At 44.5% G+C, this 18,986-nt stretch overlaps 1 pseudogene; it reads left to right on the top strand.

The window, feature by feature from the left end:
• The first annotated feature begins 5,324 nt into the window (after positions 1 to 5,324).
• On the top strand, positions 5,325 to 15,469 carry LOC142863048 (small ribosomal subunit protein eS26 pseudogene; annotated as a pseudogene).
• Positions 15,470 to 18,986: the final 3,517 nt, after the last annotated feature.

The following is an 18,986-nucleotide window of genomic DNA, read 5'->3' as shown; positions in this document are numbered from 1 at the left end:
ATGCCTGTAGTCCCAGCTACTCGGGAGGCTGAGGCAGAAGGATCGCTCGAGCCCAGGAGTTTGAGGTTGCTGTGAGCTAGGCTGATGCCACGGCACTCACTCTAGCCTGGGCAACAAAGTGAGACTCTGTCTCAAAAAAAAAAAAAAATATTAATTAAAAATTTAAAAAAATTTTTTTAATTAAAAAACAAATTTTAGTTAAAAAATTTTTTTAATTTGGTATACCATTTTCATGGCTCCAAACTCAAAAACTATAAAAAGATAGTGACTCTTCTGCTCCTATGTTTTCTCCCCATTCATTACTCCCATAGAGAGTCATGTTCATTTTTTCCAGTTTACTCTTCCATGTTCCACTTTTATTTAAAAAATACTGAAATTTTTTTGTACTTAAGGATACATTTTGGAAACTACTCTGTATCAGATCATAGACATCCTCCTCAACCTACTTTTAAAATTAAGTTTTAATTACACAAGTAAGCACAACTTTCATCTTTGGGGTTTTTTTGTGTTCTTTTGTTTTTTGGGTTTTTTTGAGACAGAGTCTCGCTCTGTTGCCCAGGCTAGAGTGAGTGCGTGGCGTCAGCCTAGCTCACAGCAACCTCAATCTCCTGGGTTCAAGCGATCCTCCTGCCTCAGCCTCCCGAGTAGCTGGGACTACAGGCATGCGCCACCATGCCCGGCTAATTTTTTCTATATATTATATATATATATATATATATATATATATATATATATATATATATATATATATAAAATTAATTGGCCAATTAATTTCTTTCTATTTATACTAGAGACAGGGTCTCACTCTTGCTCAGGCTGGTTTTGAACTCCTGACCTCAAGCAATCCACCTGTCTCGGCCTCCCAGAGTGCTAGGATTACGAGTGTGAGCCACCACACCCGGCCTTGTGTTTGTTTTCTTAATTTCAGAATATTATGGAGGTACAAACATTTTGGTTACATATATTGCCTTTGCAATGCCCAAGCCTCGTCTTTGTCTTTTAAAGGTTGAACATTGCAAACAAGGCTGAAGGCTTCCCTCACCACCGACCAGCCTCCTGCCGCCCCCCGCAGCCTCCCAGAGATGGGTCTTCTTGCTCCAGACCTTCCCTTATGCAAGTACAGACCTCTGTGCGTAGTAGGAGGTTTCTGTACGTAGATGGCATCACGTCATAAAATCATCCTGCACGCAAGCTCTCTGTACGCAACAGTGCGTGGGGGTTCAGCCGTGTTGCTAGGTAGCGTCTCCCCGTTCCTGCCTGAGAAATCCTGGGCACCCTTTGAGGTCTGGCTCAAATGCACCCCTTCTTAAAGCTCGTCACAGTGTTGCGACATTGAAGTCATCCTTCTACCTCTGGGCTCCCAATGCCATGGCTTATCTTTCACTACAGCCTGGATAAATAGAAAGATAGATAGACAGACAGATAGACAGACAGATAGATAGAGGATAGATAGATGATAGATAGATAGATAGATAGATAGATAGATAGATAGATAGATAGATAGATAGATGATGGCTATCACGGCATGGAATAATATGAGACGTGTGTAGAGTTGTGAGACACAACAAACCCTCAGCACAACCCTGGGGCGGGTGCCTGCTGGCTGCGCACAAACACTCTTGAGGACAGGGCCCACGTCTTCATTCAGCACTCTTTCAACAAACATCAACGACAGGCCTACTATGTGCCGGGCCCTGGGCTGGCGCTCAGGATAAAGCGGAGACAGACAGATGTGGCCCTGCTGGCCGAGTTTGAATGACGTTGGCGGGACTGGTTAATAGCATGGGCTCTGCAGGCAGGCTGCCTGGGTTAGGGTCCTGGCTCTGTCACTTACAAGCTGTGTGACCTTGTTGATCCCCTTTTTATTTAAAATTCTGATAACTTGCTCATCATAGAGTTTTTGTATTAATTTTGATTTTTAAAACACATTGCATAATTATTTATCTTGATTAGAGTTTGGGGGCACCCCCCTTAAATTTTGCATCTGAGATAAGTGGCTCACTAGGCTAACCTTGGTTCCAGCTCAGTCTTGTACAATTATGTAACTCCTTTGTGCCTCAGTTTCTCCATCTGTAAAATGGGAGGAGCAGGAACACCTCCCTCACAGTGTGGTGAGGACTGAATAAGCTAATGCATGTACAGAGCTTCCATCAGAGCTCAGCAGGCACTCATTACGTACCCCCTGTCATTATGGTGACCACCGTACCAGGCATGCAGTTAATGTTGGCCAATAAATGACTGCTACAACAGCAACTGCACGTGCAAGATTTAAAAGGACCACTTACAATCCTCACGACAAGCAGGATTTCCCCATAATTCTCTTGTAAATATCATGTCCTTATATTGGTGGTTCTCTTTGGCCCACAATGATTCATTTCAAATGTAATCTCACAGGTCTTTCCTGAAAAATAAAAAGGTCTTCGCTCCCATCGTTCAGCGTTCCTGCAAAACTCCATTCGCCGTGGTCCATGATCACGTCTCATTCTTCCTCCTGCACGCTCTCTGCTGCCCCGGGGTCCCCACCTGGACCCGAGTTACAAACGCATCTCAATCGCCTGTCACCGTGGCCTTCAGTGCCTGCGGTCCCCTCTCGTTCAGTCTACTCATTCACAAAGGACACTGACGCAGACCTGCCCCAGATGCCTCCTGCCAGTGAGAAAACCTAAGGAGAGCAGGCAGCCCCGCCTCCTCATTACTTATGACCTTTTAATTCATAGTCATCATCTTTCTACTCTTCATTCCATTTTTCCAGCCCTTTCCTGTGCTAGCTTGCTTTTAAATAAGCATAATTATTAATCTTGCTCTAATTAAATCATTCCTTTTCCTTTCTTACTCTATATCATTTTCATCCTTCTTCCACTGTCTCTATTATTTTACTTGCTTTCCATTCTATAACTGGATGTTCTATGTCCGATTCTAGTCTCTGGGCTCCTGGCCTATTCAATTCAAAGCAAAAAATATTGATCTCCATTTCCGTTTAAGACTTCCCAATTATCCCGAGTTCCACTTAATGCATCCATCTGTCAAGCTTCTATCTCCCTGCATCCATTTTCCTTATGATTAATGTCACAATGAGGGCCCATTGCCACAGTCAAAGTCATCATGGTCCTGGCTTCACGCCTGGGCAGCTCTTCTACCCTGGCCTTGTCCCCAGACCCTCCTGCCCTCCCTGCCTGCGGAAACCTCCAAGTCTGGCCTTAATGCTGCTGAGAGATGAAGATGGCCCAGGGTGGCCAGACACCAGAAAACCAAGGAACCCCGGCCCTGGGACGCACGGCAGAAAGCCCAACAGTGGCCTAATCACAATAGGGTACATCTGCTGATTCTCTCTTGGGTCCAGGATCTCCTTAGGAGAAGGGCTTTTGTTTTGTTTTTTCTCCATTTCTAAGTAGATTGGGATTTTTTTTCTTTAACACAAGTTAAACTTGTGTTATTCATGTCTTGATTGTATTGTGTTGTGGTCAGCAGGTAAGGATACTACGCTTTCTGTCTTTTGTGTTTAACTGTTCTTAGTGGCTTCAGATAGGATTCATTCTTGTGCTTGGTCCATGGGCACCATAAAGAAGATATATTTGTCATGTGCAAAGCACGAAATTGTGCATCCTCTAACTCCGCCCAACAGTCCTAATAGTAATGAGGTGACAGCACCACCCACCGACGGCGCCGCGTGCCAGGTCTGTGCCGAGCCCTCCCATGAACTTCCTCACTCAGTCCCCAGGACCCTGCAAGGAATGTCTCTTACAATCCTCATTTTACTAACAAGGAAACTAAGTCTTAAAAGGGTTCCAAAATTGCCTGATGTCACACAACCAGAGGCGTGGAGCTGGGATTGAAATTGAAGTCTGATTCCTGAGCTCAGGCTAGTTTACGATTAAAGTCCTCCATATCAGGGGCTCTTCGCTTAGGGTTCACGAAGCTTGCGGAGGCTGTATCGAGTGCCTGGGTATGTACAGAAGACTGACGCACCTGCAGAGGTACGCTTCTGGGGAAGGGTTCAGTGAGCTCGTTAGGTTCTCTGAAATGGTCAAGAACCATTGCTCCATGCTTGTATTTGCCTTTTGTCTATTTGATTTATTAAAGAATGTGATGGGCGTTTAGCATGCCCTTCCCCTCTTGGGCTTATTTCTATTTCTTTCTTCTGCTTTGTCTATTTTGTTGCACTATTTTTCAGCACATACAGGCCTATGGGCCAGGCACAGTGGCATACACCTACAATCCCAACACTTTGGGAGGGGGAGATGGGTGGATCACTTTAGGCCAGGAGTTTGAGAACAGCCTGGGCAACATAGTGAGACTCCATTTCTACAAAAAAAATTTTTTTTAATTAGCCAGGCTTAGTGGCACATGCCTGTAATCCCAGCTATTCAGGAGGCTGAGGTGGGAGGATTGCTCGAGCCCAGCAGTTTGAGGTTGCAGTGAGCTACGATTGCACCACTGCACTCCAGCCTGAGCAAGACCCTGTCTCAATAAAAAAAAAAAAAATTACTCATAGCATCAATGCAAATTGTACCTCTTTCTCAACATAAGTTGACTCTCTCGAGCTAAACTTTGGGTCATACATTTCCCTTCTCTGAACCTAGGTTCTCTAAACTGGGGGCTCCCATTCCTGACATTAGGACCCCGGTTAGACACAGCAGAAACCCTCTGGAGCCCACGGGACCAGAAACGTGTGTCTCCGTCTGAGTCCCTCTTTGCTCCTGGCAGCCACCCTTTCTCTCCCCACCTTCAAGCAGGTCGCAGGCTCTGGGCTTCCTTGCACCTGAGAGATTTGAAGCAGGACTTTTCCTTCTCAGACCTGAGTCCCCTGAGGAGAGCAGGGCTTGAAGGAGAGGGTGGGAAGGAGGGAAGCAGCCCCAACGGCCTGGTAGCTGGCCTCCTGCCCCCACCCCCCCAGGCCCTGCCGTTGGGTCCTGCACGTACACAACTTCACAGAACAGCAACGCCAGAGGATGGCGCTCTGCGCAGTGAGGGGACAGAACAAAAAAAGACCACTCTTAAGTCAGGCCCCAGCACCGACAGACTCTGGGAAACCCCACAAATGAGCAAATACCCGCTCCTGCCCCAGCTGAGGGACTCGTGCTCCTTTGCTCCTGCCTCCCAGATGAAGGGCATCGCTGGACTGCCAGACCGGCCCTGCTCTCTGCCAGCACCCAGCCCAGAGCACGGCCGCCGCCCGGACACCCCTCCCAATCCCCCAACACGCCCGGCCCCGCAAGCTGCTCCTCACTTTTCAGGGTTTCTGTGTGTGTGCGAGAGAAAATAAAGAATCTAGTATACACTTGGCACACAGAAGGGGCTCAATCAAAAATAGCTACCACGTACATGGGGGTGGGAACCAGAGGAGAAATCAGAGAGCTCAAACAAGTTTATTTCAGGGAAGAAAAAAATACTTCTAATCAATAATTAAAAATCTCAGACCTAATGTTATCTAGCAGTAGCCTGAATGAAAAGTAACTGCAAGTGTTCCCGAAATAACAAAACAATAAGAATACGAGTTGCAGCATCTTCTCCTCCTCCAACCCTTGTGCACCTACTGTTTGCTATACGTTTCACATGCCTCGTCCCTGATCCTCCCAAGAACCCAGGGAAGTAAGCATTTCAGGGTTTTGATGGGTACAGAACTGAAAATACCCTTGTTCTAGGACTTCCAGGAAGTTGGAGGAGACATACTTTTCCCTATTCTTCACACTAAATACTACTAAAAATCCTGCATATTTTATATAACACAAACATCAGAAGACTCTGAAAGGTGGAGAGAAGGCAGCCAGCAGGGGCCTGCAGGGCCCAAGCAACAACACGGCAGTGGGTCCCCTGGGTTGTGATGTTGTTTGTTGGTCGGTTGCTTGGTTTTGCTTTACATATCCCAAACCGGGTGCTAGAGAAGCCAGCAACCCAGAAATTGCAATGAGCAGACTAAAAAGGCCTCAGGAAAAGCCTGCTCTATCTAAGTAAAAAACCAGGAGAGAGAAAACTCGGCAAGACAGAAAACTTTTAGATACTAACTGCTTTGCTCCAGCCAAACAGCACAGAAAAAACTGTCCACACCAGCAAAGGCCAAGACTTCCACCCTGGCCAAGCTGTAACGAGCTTCCACTACCCCACCACCAGGTGGCGACAGAGACCCAGGAGGAAGCGGGTGTCATGAGGCCCCCTCGGCTGTGTCAGTGGAGACTCTGTAGCCCCAGCCCAGGGTAACAGGGCAACAGGGCGCCCCCACACTCCCCCACGGGGTGTAGTCACAGGGGCCTGTGTAGAGTCAAGACTCTCACGACCACTCAGCAATAACAAGGCCACACACACACACACACACACACACACACACACACTGGCAGTTTCCCACATGGGAAACTAGAACTCCCGGCCCGCCCAGCAGTAACAGGAAGCCCCTGCTTCAGGTCCTCACCTGGCAATAATGAGGAAAGGGCCCTTTTCTGACCCCCACAGCAGTGTCAGAAAACCTCTGCTTAAAACCTAAGATTTAAATAAGATCTAGAGTCTTATAATGTCTCAAAATGTCCCAGTTTCAATCAAAAATCACTCATCATACCAAAAACCAGGATGATCTCAAATAAAATGAGAAAATACAATCAACAGACACCAACACTGAGATGAAAGAGATGTTAGAATTATCTGCCAGGGATTTTAAAGCAGGAATCATAAAAATGCTTTAACAAACAATTATGAACACTCTTAGAATGAATGATAAAATAAAAAGTCTCAGCAAAGAAACAGAAGATATGAAGAAGAACCAAATGGAAATCTGGACACTAAAAGAATACAATAACCAAAATTAAAAACTCAGTGGATGGCTCAACACCAGAATGGATGGGACAGGAAAGGATTAGTGAATTTGAAGATGCAACAGAAGAAATTTTCCAATCTGAACAACAGAGAGGAAAAATATCGGGGAAAAATGAGGTGCATGTGTAACTATAACAAAAGATCTAACATTCATGCTGCTGGAGCACTGGAAGGAAAGGTGAAAGGAAAGGAAAGAAAAAGAGAAAGGGGATGGTGCTGGAAAAGGGTTTGAAATTTTTCCAAATTTGGCAAAAAAGAAAAAAAAGTCTACAGATATAAGAAATTGGAAGACCCCCAAACAGGATAAAGCCAAAGAAATTCATGAGAAGATACATCATAGTCAAATTTTCAAAACAAAGTCTTAAAAGCAGTCAGAGAGAAACAACACATTAACCAATAGGGAAAAAACAATTCAAATGACAGCAGATTTGTCATCAGAAACCATGGAGACCAGAAGAAAATGGCACAACACTTTTCAGGTGCTAAAAGAAAACTGCCATTCCAGAATTGTATATCCAGCAAAAAATATCCTTCAAGAATGAAGGGGGTCCAGTAGCAGTGGCTCACACCTATAATCCTAGCACTCTGGAGGCCAAGGCAGGAGGATTGCTTGAGCTCAGGAATTTGAGGCTGCAGTGAACTATGATGATGCCATTGCACTCCACTCAGGGCAACTGAGTGAGATTCTGTGTCAAAAAAAAAAAGAATGAAGGGGAAATCAAGACATTCTCAGCTGAAGGAACACTAAGAGAATTTGTCACCAGCAGACCTACCCAAAAAGAATGGCTAAAAGAAGCTTTCTAAACATGGGAAATGACAAAAGAAGCAATCTTGGAACATCAGGAAAGAAGAAAGGCATGCAAACACCAAAAATGTGGGTAAGTGCAATAGACTTTCATTATCCTCTTGAGTTTTATGAATTATGTGTGACAGTGAAGCAAAAATTATGACACTGTCTAATATGATTCTCAATATATGTAGAGTTAATATTTAAGACTATAGGGGGAGGGGAGGGAACATGAAGGGAGATATGATCTTTACACTTTGGTTGAACTTCTAAAATGTTGACACCAGTAGGATTTAGTAAGTTACATAACATATATATACCTAGAGAAACCATTGAAATAAGCTATACAAAGATATACACTCAAAAACACTGGTCTTTTCAACAAATGGTACTGAGAAAACTGGATAGCCACATGCAAATGAATGAAATTGGACTCTTTCGTCATACCATATACAAAAATTAACTCAAAATGGATCAAAGACCTAAATGTAATAGGTAAAACTATAAAACACTTAGAAGAAAACATAGGTATAAGTCTTCATGACCTTGGATTTGGCAATGGATTCTTAGATAAGACACCAAAAGTAGCAACAAAGAAGAAATAGGTAAGTTGGGTTTTATCAAAGTTTAAAACTTTCATGCCTGATTTCTGGCAAAGAAAAAAGAAAATAAATAAATAAATCTTTTATGCTTCCTAGGACACTATCAAGAAAATGGAAAAAGCAACCCATAGAATGTGAAAAAATAATTAGAAATCATAACCTGATAAAAGACTTGTATCTGGACTATATAAAGAAACCTTACATTCAACAATAAAATGACAAATAACCCAATTCAAAAATGGGCAAAGGATATTAAAAAAATATTTCTTCAAAGAAGATATATAAATAGCCAATAAGCACATGAAAAGATGCTCAAGATAATTAATCATTAGGGAAATGCAAATTAAAAACCACAATGAGATACCAACTCCATACCCATTAGGATGGCCATAATAAAAAAAGAGGAAATAAGAATTATTATTAAGGATATGGAGTAACTGGAACCCTTAAACATTGCTGCTGAAAATGTAAAATGGTATAATCACTATGGAAAAGAGTTTGATGGTTCCTCAATAAGTTAATCATGGCCGGGCATGGTGGCTCACGCCTGTAATCCTAGCACTCTGGGAGGCTGAGGCAGGTGGATTGCTCGAAGTCAGGAGTTCAAAACCAGCCTGAGCAAGAGCGAGACCCCGTCTCTACTATAAATAGAAAGAAATTAATTGGCCAACTAATACATATATATATAAAAAAATTAGCCGGGCATGGTGGCACATGCCTGTAGTCCCAGCTACTTGGGAGGCTGAGGCAGCAGGATTGCTTGAGCCCAGGAGTTGGAGGTTGCTGTGAGCTAGGCTGACGCCACGGCACTCACTCTAGCCTGGGCAACAAAGCAAGACTCTGTCTCAAAAAAATAATAATAATAAGTTAATCATAGAATGACCATATGACTCAGCAATTCCACTCCTAAAGACTTAAAAACAGGTGTCCAAATGAAGACTTAGACACAACGTTCATGATGGCACTATTCATAATCACTGAATGGTGGAAACAACCCAAATGACCATCAACTTATGAACGACTAAACGTTCATTGTGGCATATCCTGCAATGGAATACCAACACACACCTACTAGAACACATGAAATTAAAAACAGTGACAATATCAAATGCTGGTGAGGATGTAAAGAAATTGGATTTCTCATGCATTGCTGGCGGGAGTGGAAAAGTGGTATAGCTATTCTGCAAAATAGTTGGCAATGTCTTAAATTTATCACAAACTTATCCAGACTGTAAAGATATTTCAATATTCTTGAACTGAAAGTTTCTAATGGAAGATGAGATTGGAAAATTAGTTAGAGATTTCTGGGGGTGCTGAGCAGAAATTTCCCAGAGACCCTCCCTCTCCCAGTAAGTGAGCAGAAGTGCAAGGGAGCAAGCTCGGGAAACTCACTCCCAGGAGAAAGGGGGAAGCAGCTGGCTCCTTGCCCTGCTTGAGCTGGCTGCACCTGAACACTGAAGGAGCTGGACTCAGTAGGGGACAAGCAGGAAGCCACCGCATTCGGCTCCCACCCCTGTCTTCAGAACCACTCAGGCCTCCCTCCCCGCCTCCCCCCTGCTCGGGCAGACGTGCAGCTCTTGCTCTGGCGCCCAACTGTGCAAGGCCTCCCCAGACTCCTGTCCCTACTGAGGCCCTTTCCCAGTGTTCCCTGCCACCCATTTCCCTATGATTCCCCTTACACCCTGCTCTGAGGTCCACCCCCCGGCCTCTTTCTAACAGGTGTGACCGGGCACACACCCCGCCCCCACCCCTCTGCCGGGAGCGGCCTGCCTGAGATGGCTCTGGCCCGGCCGCTTCCCCAGCACACGCTGGGCCCAAAGGAACTGCTGGAGCTTTGGCCTGCAGCTTCTGGAAGTGGACGCCATTGCCTCTGGGTCCCCGCTCGTGGCTCTGCCCCTATGGGCCCCCACGGGCTGCTCCGGCCGGCCACAGGCCTGGCGCCTTCCAGGACACAGAGGGCCGCGGTGGCCCTGGGACCAGCACACTCCCGCAGTGAGCACCTACCCTGGGGCGCCGCTGGGGTCTGAGGCTACCGCTTCTCTGCTCTGACGGGTGGGGGGAGAGAACTGAGAGAAGAGAAAAGGGAATTTAACTCCCCAGACTACTCTCTTCCGAGGAATCCTCATCCCCGGTGATCCTGAGCTCTCTCTGGTGTGGCCTGGGGCAATGGTCAACTCAGGCCCACAAACCCCCTCTGTCCCCAGGCGTTTCGTGCATCCCTAAGCCCTAGGCGCACACAGCGTGGGCACAGCCATGGAACCAAGTCACTCACCTCCTTAGAAATCCCCTAAAGGCTTCTTGGGTACCTTTGGAGAAAGTCCAAAATGCCTGATACAGCCACCGCACACCTCCCACCTTTCCTCCTGCCACACTTCTCCCTGATGGCCTTCTCGCCATTCCTTGACGCTGCCACCTCAGGACCTTTGCGCGTGCCGTTTCCTCGGTCTGCCACCCAGTCCCATGGTTAGGTCAGTCCCACGTGTCCACCAGTGCTCCACTCAAGCACGACCCTCTCAGGCAGCCAGCAGAGGGACTGGCCGCCACACCCCGTCACAGCACCCGCACGGGCCGTGAACATGTCCGTAGGCAGCCATCCACAGAAGGGCGCGACTGCCCGCGTCCACATCGCGGTTCTGCTACTTCCCAGCTTTGAGGGAGTCACAGAAGCTGTCTGTACGTCAGTGTCCTTGTCTGTGAAATAAGAACAGGAACAGTACAGCCGCCAGGGCACCTCGCAGCCCCGTGTGAGGCCTGAGCTGTTACATGCAGCGTGCTAAGAGGTGTCTGGCCCAGGCCAAGTGAAAACCGTGTCTGTTTAAATAACCAAATAAATAAAAGTACATATGCGACACTAATGGCAGGATATATGCTAATAACAAGACAAGCAAAAAGGCTGAAAACTATTTTTATTTTTTTTATTTTAGTGTATTATGGGGAAACAAGTGTTAAGGTTACGTATATTGCCCATGCCCCCCCCACCCCCTCGAGTCAGAGCCTCAAGCGTGACCATCCCCCAAAGTTGCACATCTCACTCATTGTGTTTGTATATACACATCCCCTCCTGCCCCCCCCCACCTGCCCAACACCTGATAAATGTTGTTCCTATATGTCCACTGAGCTGTTGATCCCTTGATACCAATTTGCTGGTGAGTACATGTGGTGCTTATTTTTCCATTCTTGAGATACTTCACTTAGTAGAATGGGTTCCAGCTCTATCCAGGAAAATACAAGAGGTGCTATATCACCATTCTTTCTTAAAGCTGAGGAGTATTCCATGGTATACATATACCACATTTTATTAATCCACTCATGTATTGATGGGCACTTGGGTTGTTTCCACAACTTTGCAATTGTGAATTGTGCTGCTATAAACATTCGAGTGCAGGTGTCTTTTTCATAAAGTGACTTTTGATCTTTTGGGTAGATGCCCAGCAGTGGAATTGCTGGATCAAATGGTAGATCTACTTGTATCTCTTTAAGGTGTCTCCATATTGCTTTCCACAGAGGTTGAACTAGTTTGCAGTCCCACCAGCAGTGTAGGAGTGTTCCTATCTCTCCACATCCACGCCAACATTTATTGTTTTAGGACTTTTTGATAAAGACCATTCTCACTGGAGATAAGTGATATCTCATTGTGGTTTTGATTTGCATTTCCCTGATGATTAGAAATGTTGAGCATTTTTTCATATGTTTGTTGGCCATTATTCTGCCTTATTTTGAGAAGTTTCTGTTCATGTCCTTTGCCCATTTTTTGATAGGGTTGTTTGATTTTTTCTTGCTGATTTTTCTGAATTCTAAATAGATTCTAGTTATCAGCCCTTTATCGGATGTGTAGCTTGCAAAAATTTTCTCCCGTTCTGTGGGTTGTCTGTTTGCTCTCTTGACAGGTTCTTTGGCTGTGCAGAAGCTTTTTAATTTGATCAGGTCCCATTTATTTATTTTTGTTGCTGCTGTGATTGCCTTTGGGGTCTTCTTCATAAATTCTTTGCCTAGGCCAATGTCTAGAAGAGTATTTCCAACGTTTTCCTCTAGGATTCTAATAGTTTCACACCTAATGTTCAAGTCTGTTACCCAGCGTGAGTTGTTTTTTGTGAGAGGTGAAAGGTGTGGGTCCTGTTTCAGTCTTCTGCATGTGGCTATCCAGTTTTCCCAGGACCATTTATTGAATAAGGATTCTTTTCCCCAGTGTATGTTTTTGTCTGCTTTGTCGAAGATTAGTTGGCTATATGAAGATGGTTTTATATCTGGATTCTCTGTTCTGTTCCACTGGTCAATGTCTCTGTTCTTGTGCCAATAACAAGATATTTTAATTACTAGAGCCTTGTAATGTAGTTTGAAATCTGGTAAATTGATACCTCCTATTTTGTTTTTATTGCCTAGGATTGATTTTGCTATACGGGGTCTTCTCTGGTTCGATACGAAGCGTAAAACTATTTTTTCTATATCTGTGTAAAATGATAATGGTATTTTAATAGGGATTGCATTGACTCTGTAGGTCACTTTGGGTAGTATAGACATTTTAACAATGTTGATTCTGCCACCCCATAAGCATGGTATATTCTTCCACCTGTTTACATCCTCTGCTATTTCTTTCTTCAGTGTTTCATAGTTCTCCCTGTAGAGGTCTTTTACCTCCTTGGTTAAATATATTCCTACGTACTTTATTTTCTTTGTTGCTATTTTGAAGAGAATTGAGTCTTTGATTTGGTTCCCACTTGTACTGTTGTTGGCATATATGAGTGCCTCTGATTTCTGTGTGTTGATTTTGTATCCTGAGACTTTACCACATTCATTTATCAGTTCAAGGAGTCTCTTGGTTGAATCCTTTGGGTTTTCTAGGTATAATATCATGTCATCAGCAAAGAGTGAGAATTTGATCTCTTCTCCCATTTGGATGCCCTTAATTCTGCTTTCTTGTCTGATTGCTGTAGCAAGGACTTCCAGCACTATGTTGAATAGAAGTGGAGATAGTGGGCTACCTTGTCTTGTTCCAGTTCTAAGTGGGAATGCTTTCAATTTTTCCCCATTCAGTATGATATTGGCTGTGGGTTTGTCATATATGGCTTGTATCATTTTTAGGTAAGCCCCATCTAACCCTATTTTGTTGAACGTTCTTATCACAAAAGGGTGTTGAATTTTGTCAAATGCTTTTTCCGCATCTATTGAGAGGATCATATGGTCTTTATTTTTGCTTCTGTTTATATAGTGAATTACATTTATAGATCTGCATATGTTGAACCATCCCTGCATCCCTGGGATGAAGCCCACTTGGTTGTGATGTACTATTTTCTTGACAAGCACCTGGATTCGATTGGCTAGGATTTTCTTGAGAATTTTTGCATCTATATTCATAAGGGATATTGATCTATAGTTTGCTTTTTTTGTTGCATCCTTTCCTGGTTTTGGTATCAGAGTTATGTTCGCATCATAAAATGTGTTGGGGAGAATTCCATCCTTCTCGATGTTGTGGAATAATTTCTGCAGGATAGGCACCAGTTCTTCTTTGTAGGTGTGGTAAAATTCAGGTGTGAAACCATCTGGTCCAGGACTTTTCTTTTTAGGAAGGTTTTTATTGCTGTTTCAATTTGAGTACTTGATATTGGTCTGTTCAGGAATTCTATTTCTTTCTGGTTGAGCCTAGGGAGGCTGTGTGTTTCTAAAAAATTGTCCATTTCCTCCACATTTTCCATTTTGTGTGAAAGAAGTTTTTGTAGTATTCATAAATTATATCTTGTATCTCCATGGCATCAGTTGTAATTTCTTCTTTATTGTTCCTGATGGAGCTTATTAGAGATTTTTCTTTTCTGCTTTTCATTAGTTTAGCCAATGGTGTGCCAATTTTGTTTATTTTTTCAAAGAACCAACTTTTTGTTTTATTAATCTTCCATATAATTTCCCTGTTGTCTATTTCGTTTAGTTCTGATTTGATCTTAATTATTTCACTTCTTCTGCTGGGTTTGGGGTCAGTCTGTTTTTCTTTTTCCAGCTCTTTGAGATGATTCATTAGGTTGTCTATTTGTGATCTTTTTGACTTTTGGATATAGGCATTTATAGAAATAAACTTTCCTCTCAGGACTGCTTTAGCTATGTCCCACAGGTTTTGGTAACTTGTGCCTCCTTTGTCATTTAGTTCAAAGAATCTTTTGATTTCCATCTTGATTTCCTCGTTTATGAAGTGATCATTCAGCAGAAGGTTGTTTAGTTTCCATGACTTTGTGTAGCAATGAGAACTCCTGTTAGGATTGATTTCTACATTTATTCCATTGTGGTCTGAAAAGATACATGGTATAATTTCTAATTTTTTAAATTGTCTGAGACATGCTTTGTGTCCTGGGATATGGTCAATCTTAGAGAATGGCCCATGAGCTGATGAGAAGAACATATATTCAGTGGTTTGGGGGTAGAATGTCCTATAAATGTCAGTCAGGCTCATTTGTTCTAGAGTTCTGTTTAAGTCCATTATTTCTTTGTTGATTTTCTGTTTGGAAGATCTGTCCTGTGCTGTCAGTGGGGTGTTAAAGTCTCCGACTATTATTGTGTTGCTGTTTATCCATTTGTTTAGATCAAGTAGAGTTTGCTTTATGAATCTGGGTGCACCAAGTTTGGGTGCATATATATTTAGAATTGTTATGTCTTCTTGTTGAACTGTACCCTTCACCATTATATAGTGACCTTCTTTGTCTTTTATTACTTTTGTTGATTTAAAAACTAAGTTAGCCTTTTTCGCATCCTCGTTTCCAAGATGACAAAGAAAAGAAGAAACAACGGTCGTGCCAAAAAGGGCCGTGGCCATGTGCAGCCTATTCGCTGCACGAACTGCGCCCGACGCGTGCCTAAAGACAAGGCCATAAAGAAGTTTGTCATTCGGAACACAGTGGAGGCTGCAGCTGTCAGGGACATATCTGAAGCGAGTGTCTTCGATGCCTATGTGCTTCCCAAGCTGTATGTGAAGCTACATTACTGTGTGAGTTGTGCCATTCACAGCAAGGTAGTCAGGAATCGTTCTCAGGAAGCCCGCAAGGACTGAACACCCCCACCCAGATTTAGACCTGCGGGTGCTGCTCCAAGACCTCCACCAAAGCCTATGTAAGGAGTTGAGTCCTTGAGGACTGAAGAGAAACTACCCATTGGAAAAAAATAAAATGGAGATTATACTTAATATAGCATGTTGAATATGTCTGTGCCAGATAGAGTGGAAGTTTGTGTTACACCAGGTGTTCAAGTGTGAATTGTCACATAATGTTTTCCTTTGAAAGAAAGCTAATCTGTGTGAATTAAACTTTAACTCTTGTAGTCTTAAAAAAAAAAAATTAAAAAAAATAAATAAATAAAAACTAAGTTATCTGTAATCAGTACTGACACGCCAGCTTTCTTTTGGCTTCCGTTTCCTTGAAAGATTGTTCTCCACCCCTTTACCTTTAGTCTAACTGCATCCTTACAGGTTAGATGTGTTTCCTGAAGGCAGCAGATACTTGGCTTGTGTTTTTTAATCCATTCAGCCAGCCTGTCTCTTAAGTGGAGAGTTCAAGCCATTCACATTTATTGAGATAACTGATAGGTGGGGCAGATTTCTGTTCATTATGTTGGGTTGAACTTTGTTGCTTTGTTTTCTCTCTTGAGCCATTGTGGTATCTGGGCTTTGATCTTTAGCTTTGAGTAGATTTACATTTGTGAGTGTTTATTGTGCTCATCCGTGGGTAACACTGTTTTGAGTACTTCTTGAAGGGCTGGTCTTGTCTTGCTGAATTCCCTCAGTCATTGCTTATCTGAGAATGTCTTGATTTCTCCTTCATATACAAAGCTTAGTTTACCAGGGAATAAGATTCTAGGCTGGGCATTGTTCTGTTTCAGAAGAGTAAGAACGAGGCCCCAGTCTCTCCTTGCTTGTAAAGTCTCAGTAGAGAAGTCTGGTGTTATTTGGATTGGCTTTCCTTTGTATGTTACTTGCTTCTTTCATCTTACAGCTCTTAGAAGGGCCTCTTTAGTTGATACTTTGGTCAGTCTGATGACTGCATGTCATGATGTCTTCCTGTTTGCACTGAATCTTGCAGGGGTCCTTTGAACTTCTTGAACTTGTATCTGGAGATTTTTAGCAAGGCCTGGGAAATTTTCCTCTATTATATCTTCAAGTAGCTTGTCCAACCCTGGAGTTTTTCTTCTTCCCCTTCTGGTAACCCTACGACCCTCACATTAGGTTTCTTCACATAATCCCACATCTCTTGTAGGCTTTGCTCTTTTCTCTTGTTTCTCTGCTCTATCTCTGTGACTGATTTATTTAATTGGAAAGTGTTATCTTCAATCTCTGAGATTCTTTCTTCTGTTTGATCTACCCTGTTCTTGAGGCTTTCCACTGTGTTTTGTAGTTTCCTGAATTGATTCTTCATTTCCAGGAGTTTAATTAAACTTTCCTTCATTGTTTCAATTTCTTTAGTGAATTTTTGTTCTAGGTCCTGGAGTCTTTTTGTGTTTTCTTTGTGTTGGTTATCCAGTTGTTCTTGCAAGTCATTAAATTTTCTTACGATCCACATTCGAAATTCCTCTTCTGTCATTTTGGTGGCCTGATTTTGGTTGGTGTTCATTTCTAAGAGGCTGGTGCTCCTCTTTGGGGGTGTGCTTTCCGTTTGGTTCTTCATATTTCCGGAGTTCCTTTGCTGATTTCTTCCCATTGGATCAGTTGTTGCTTCTTGCCTTTAGGTTTTTGTTTGGGTATTGACACGCCCTGTTTAGTGTCTGAGTTGGTAGGTGGTGTTTCTAGGTGAGATTCGACCACACCCTGTATGATGAGTAGGTAGGTGCCGTGAAAAGGGTATGCAGAATGTCCTCCCTGTCAGTAGGTGGCGCTTGCTCGGAGGAACAGGCTACACTGTTGCTTTTGGGTCTTGTATCCAGTTCTTGCTCCTCTGGAGAGGCACTGTAGTGCCTCAGGTGGTCGGTGAGGCCCTGGGACTTCCAGGTGTGTCCTTTTCTCTCCCTCAGTGAGGGCTGGTCTGGGAGTGAGTCTGGGTGGAGCTGGATTGGGTAAGCCTGCCCTCAGGCACCACCAATGCCATTATCAGGGGTCAAAGTTCTGTTCTCTGCTTCCAGGAAAAGCTGTCAGGGCGGGGCTGGAATGGCCCCCGCTCAGTCAGAGTCTTTGTGTGGGGGTGGGGCTGTCTGAGACAGCAGTCTGGAGAGGGCCTCGCTTCTTTCCACCCTCCCCAACTCCGCGGCTACTCCTGGGCCTCTGCCAGCAGGCCAGACCTCACGCCACCAGGCCTCCCCTGGCTGTGATGCTGGCCGGGAGGTTCCCAGCGCAGGATCACAACCTGGGCTGGGCACACGGCCCCCTTATGGGAGGAGGGTTGGCCTCAAGGTCACTGATCTGCCCCTGAAGGCACACACACCTCAGTAGGCTGTTCACGGATATCCCTTCTGTGCCCTGGGCAATGCGAGACCTGGGTGCATGGGATCTGGTCTGCAGGTCTGACCTCTGGGCCCCGGAGTTCAATCCCTAAGCCCACCAAGGAGAGGAGTGCCAGTCCTAATTCACCCACGGGGAGCCCAAGCTGGGTCTATGTCTCTCAGCCTCAGGGCCTGCCCCGTTCTCCTGGCATCACCAGGCCAGCAGCACCTGGGAGGGCTGGCGGGTAGGGAGCTCAGCATCTGAGTACTCCTCAGTCAGCTATAGGGCCCCAAAAGGAAAGGTCCCATTCCCTGCAGGTGCCTCCGGCTGGGGGCTATATTGTCTCTTTGGGCAGCCTCGGGTAGGGTCGGGAGAGGGGAGAAGGAGGCAATATGGCGCCAGCGTGCGGCTGGGGTCTGTGCACAGGGAGGTGCCCTGCAGGAGTTGGGAGCCTGGTGCTGTGTCCGCTACAGGCTTACCGCTCACTGGCGGTGGCCGTCTCTGGGCTGGTGTCCGCAGGTCTCTCCACCCGCTAGGGAGCCACCAGCAGGCCGAGATGCAGGGGAGGGGAAAGTTACCTGCGCCACCTACCCTTGCCGCTGGTCTCCAGGCTGCTCCGGAGGTCTCTGCTTCCAGTTCTCCTCCCAACCTCCTCCTGTGGAGTCTCCCATGGTCTCAGGTACCCCTCATTCCGACCCTCCTCCGATGTATGCTTGTCTGCTTGCTTCTTTCTTCTAATTTCTCCTAGAATCTGTCTTTTCTGCAGAGACACTGTGTCTGGCGGTGTTTCTCGTCCGCCATCTTGCTCCACCTCTCTGAAAACTATTTTTAAATCTCCCCAAATCACCAAAGATCTAACGATATTTGTGTCCCAAGGCCAGGAGCCCTAACTGGTGACCAAAAAACTTACGGCCAAATTTACACTGGAGGGATCTGTCGATCTGACCAGTTGAGAGCCTGAATTGCCCTTTTGTCAGCCTCAAAGTACTAAGTGGACAAAATTTAGAATCAGGACCTACCAAGGACTAGGATCTTAGTAAACCAGCCCACACATTGGACTGGGACTCTGCCATGCCACCTTCTAGAAATAAAGGTAAATCAGAAGGAAGCCAGCCATGGAATACACTACATTTTGGCTTTGTAGCATGAAGCCTAAAACTTAGGCTAAGAGGTCCCAAAATCCTTTCTGAAGGAGAATAATGTCATGTTAGGCTTCAAACTATTTCTACAAATCTTTTTTAAAATAAAATGTCCAGAAAAAGTCAGTTATAAGAAGACAAGAGACAATGAATTAGAAACAACAGACCATAGAAATGGACCCATAGAATCCCAGATGCTGAAATCCTCAGAAAGACTGTAAGATAGTGTATTTTATCAACTTCAAAATGCCATTAATTGTAAGAAACTGTATTAT

The sequence above is a fragment of the Microcebus murinus genome, chromosome 21 (assembly GCF_040939455.1).
Source record: "Microcebus murinus isolate Inina chromosome 21, M.murinus_Inina_mat1.0, whole genome shotgun sequence".
Classification (NCBI taxonomy): domain Eukaryota; kingdom Metazoa; phylum Chordata; class Mammalia; order Primates; family Cheirogaleidae; genus Microcebus; species Microcebus murinus.
Note: the sequence above shows the minus strand (reverse complement) of the source record. Positions and strands in the feature narration are given on the sequence as shown.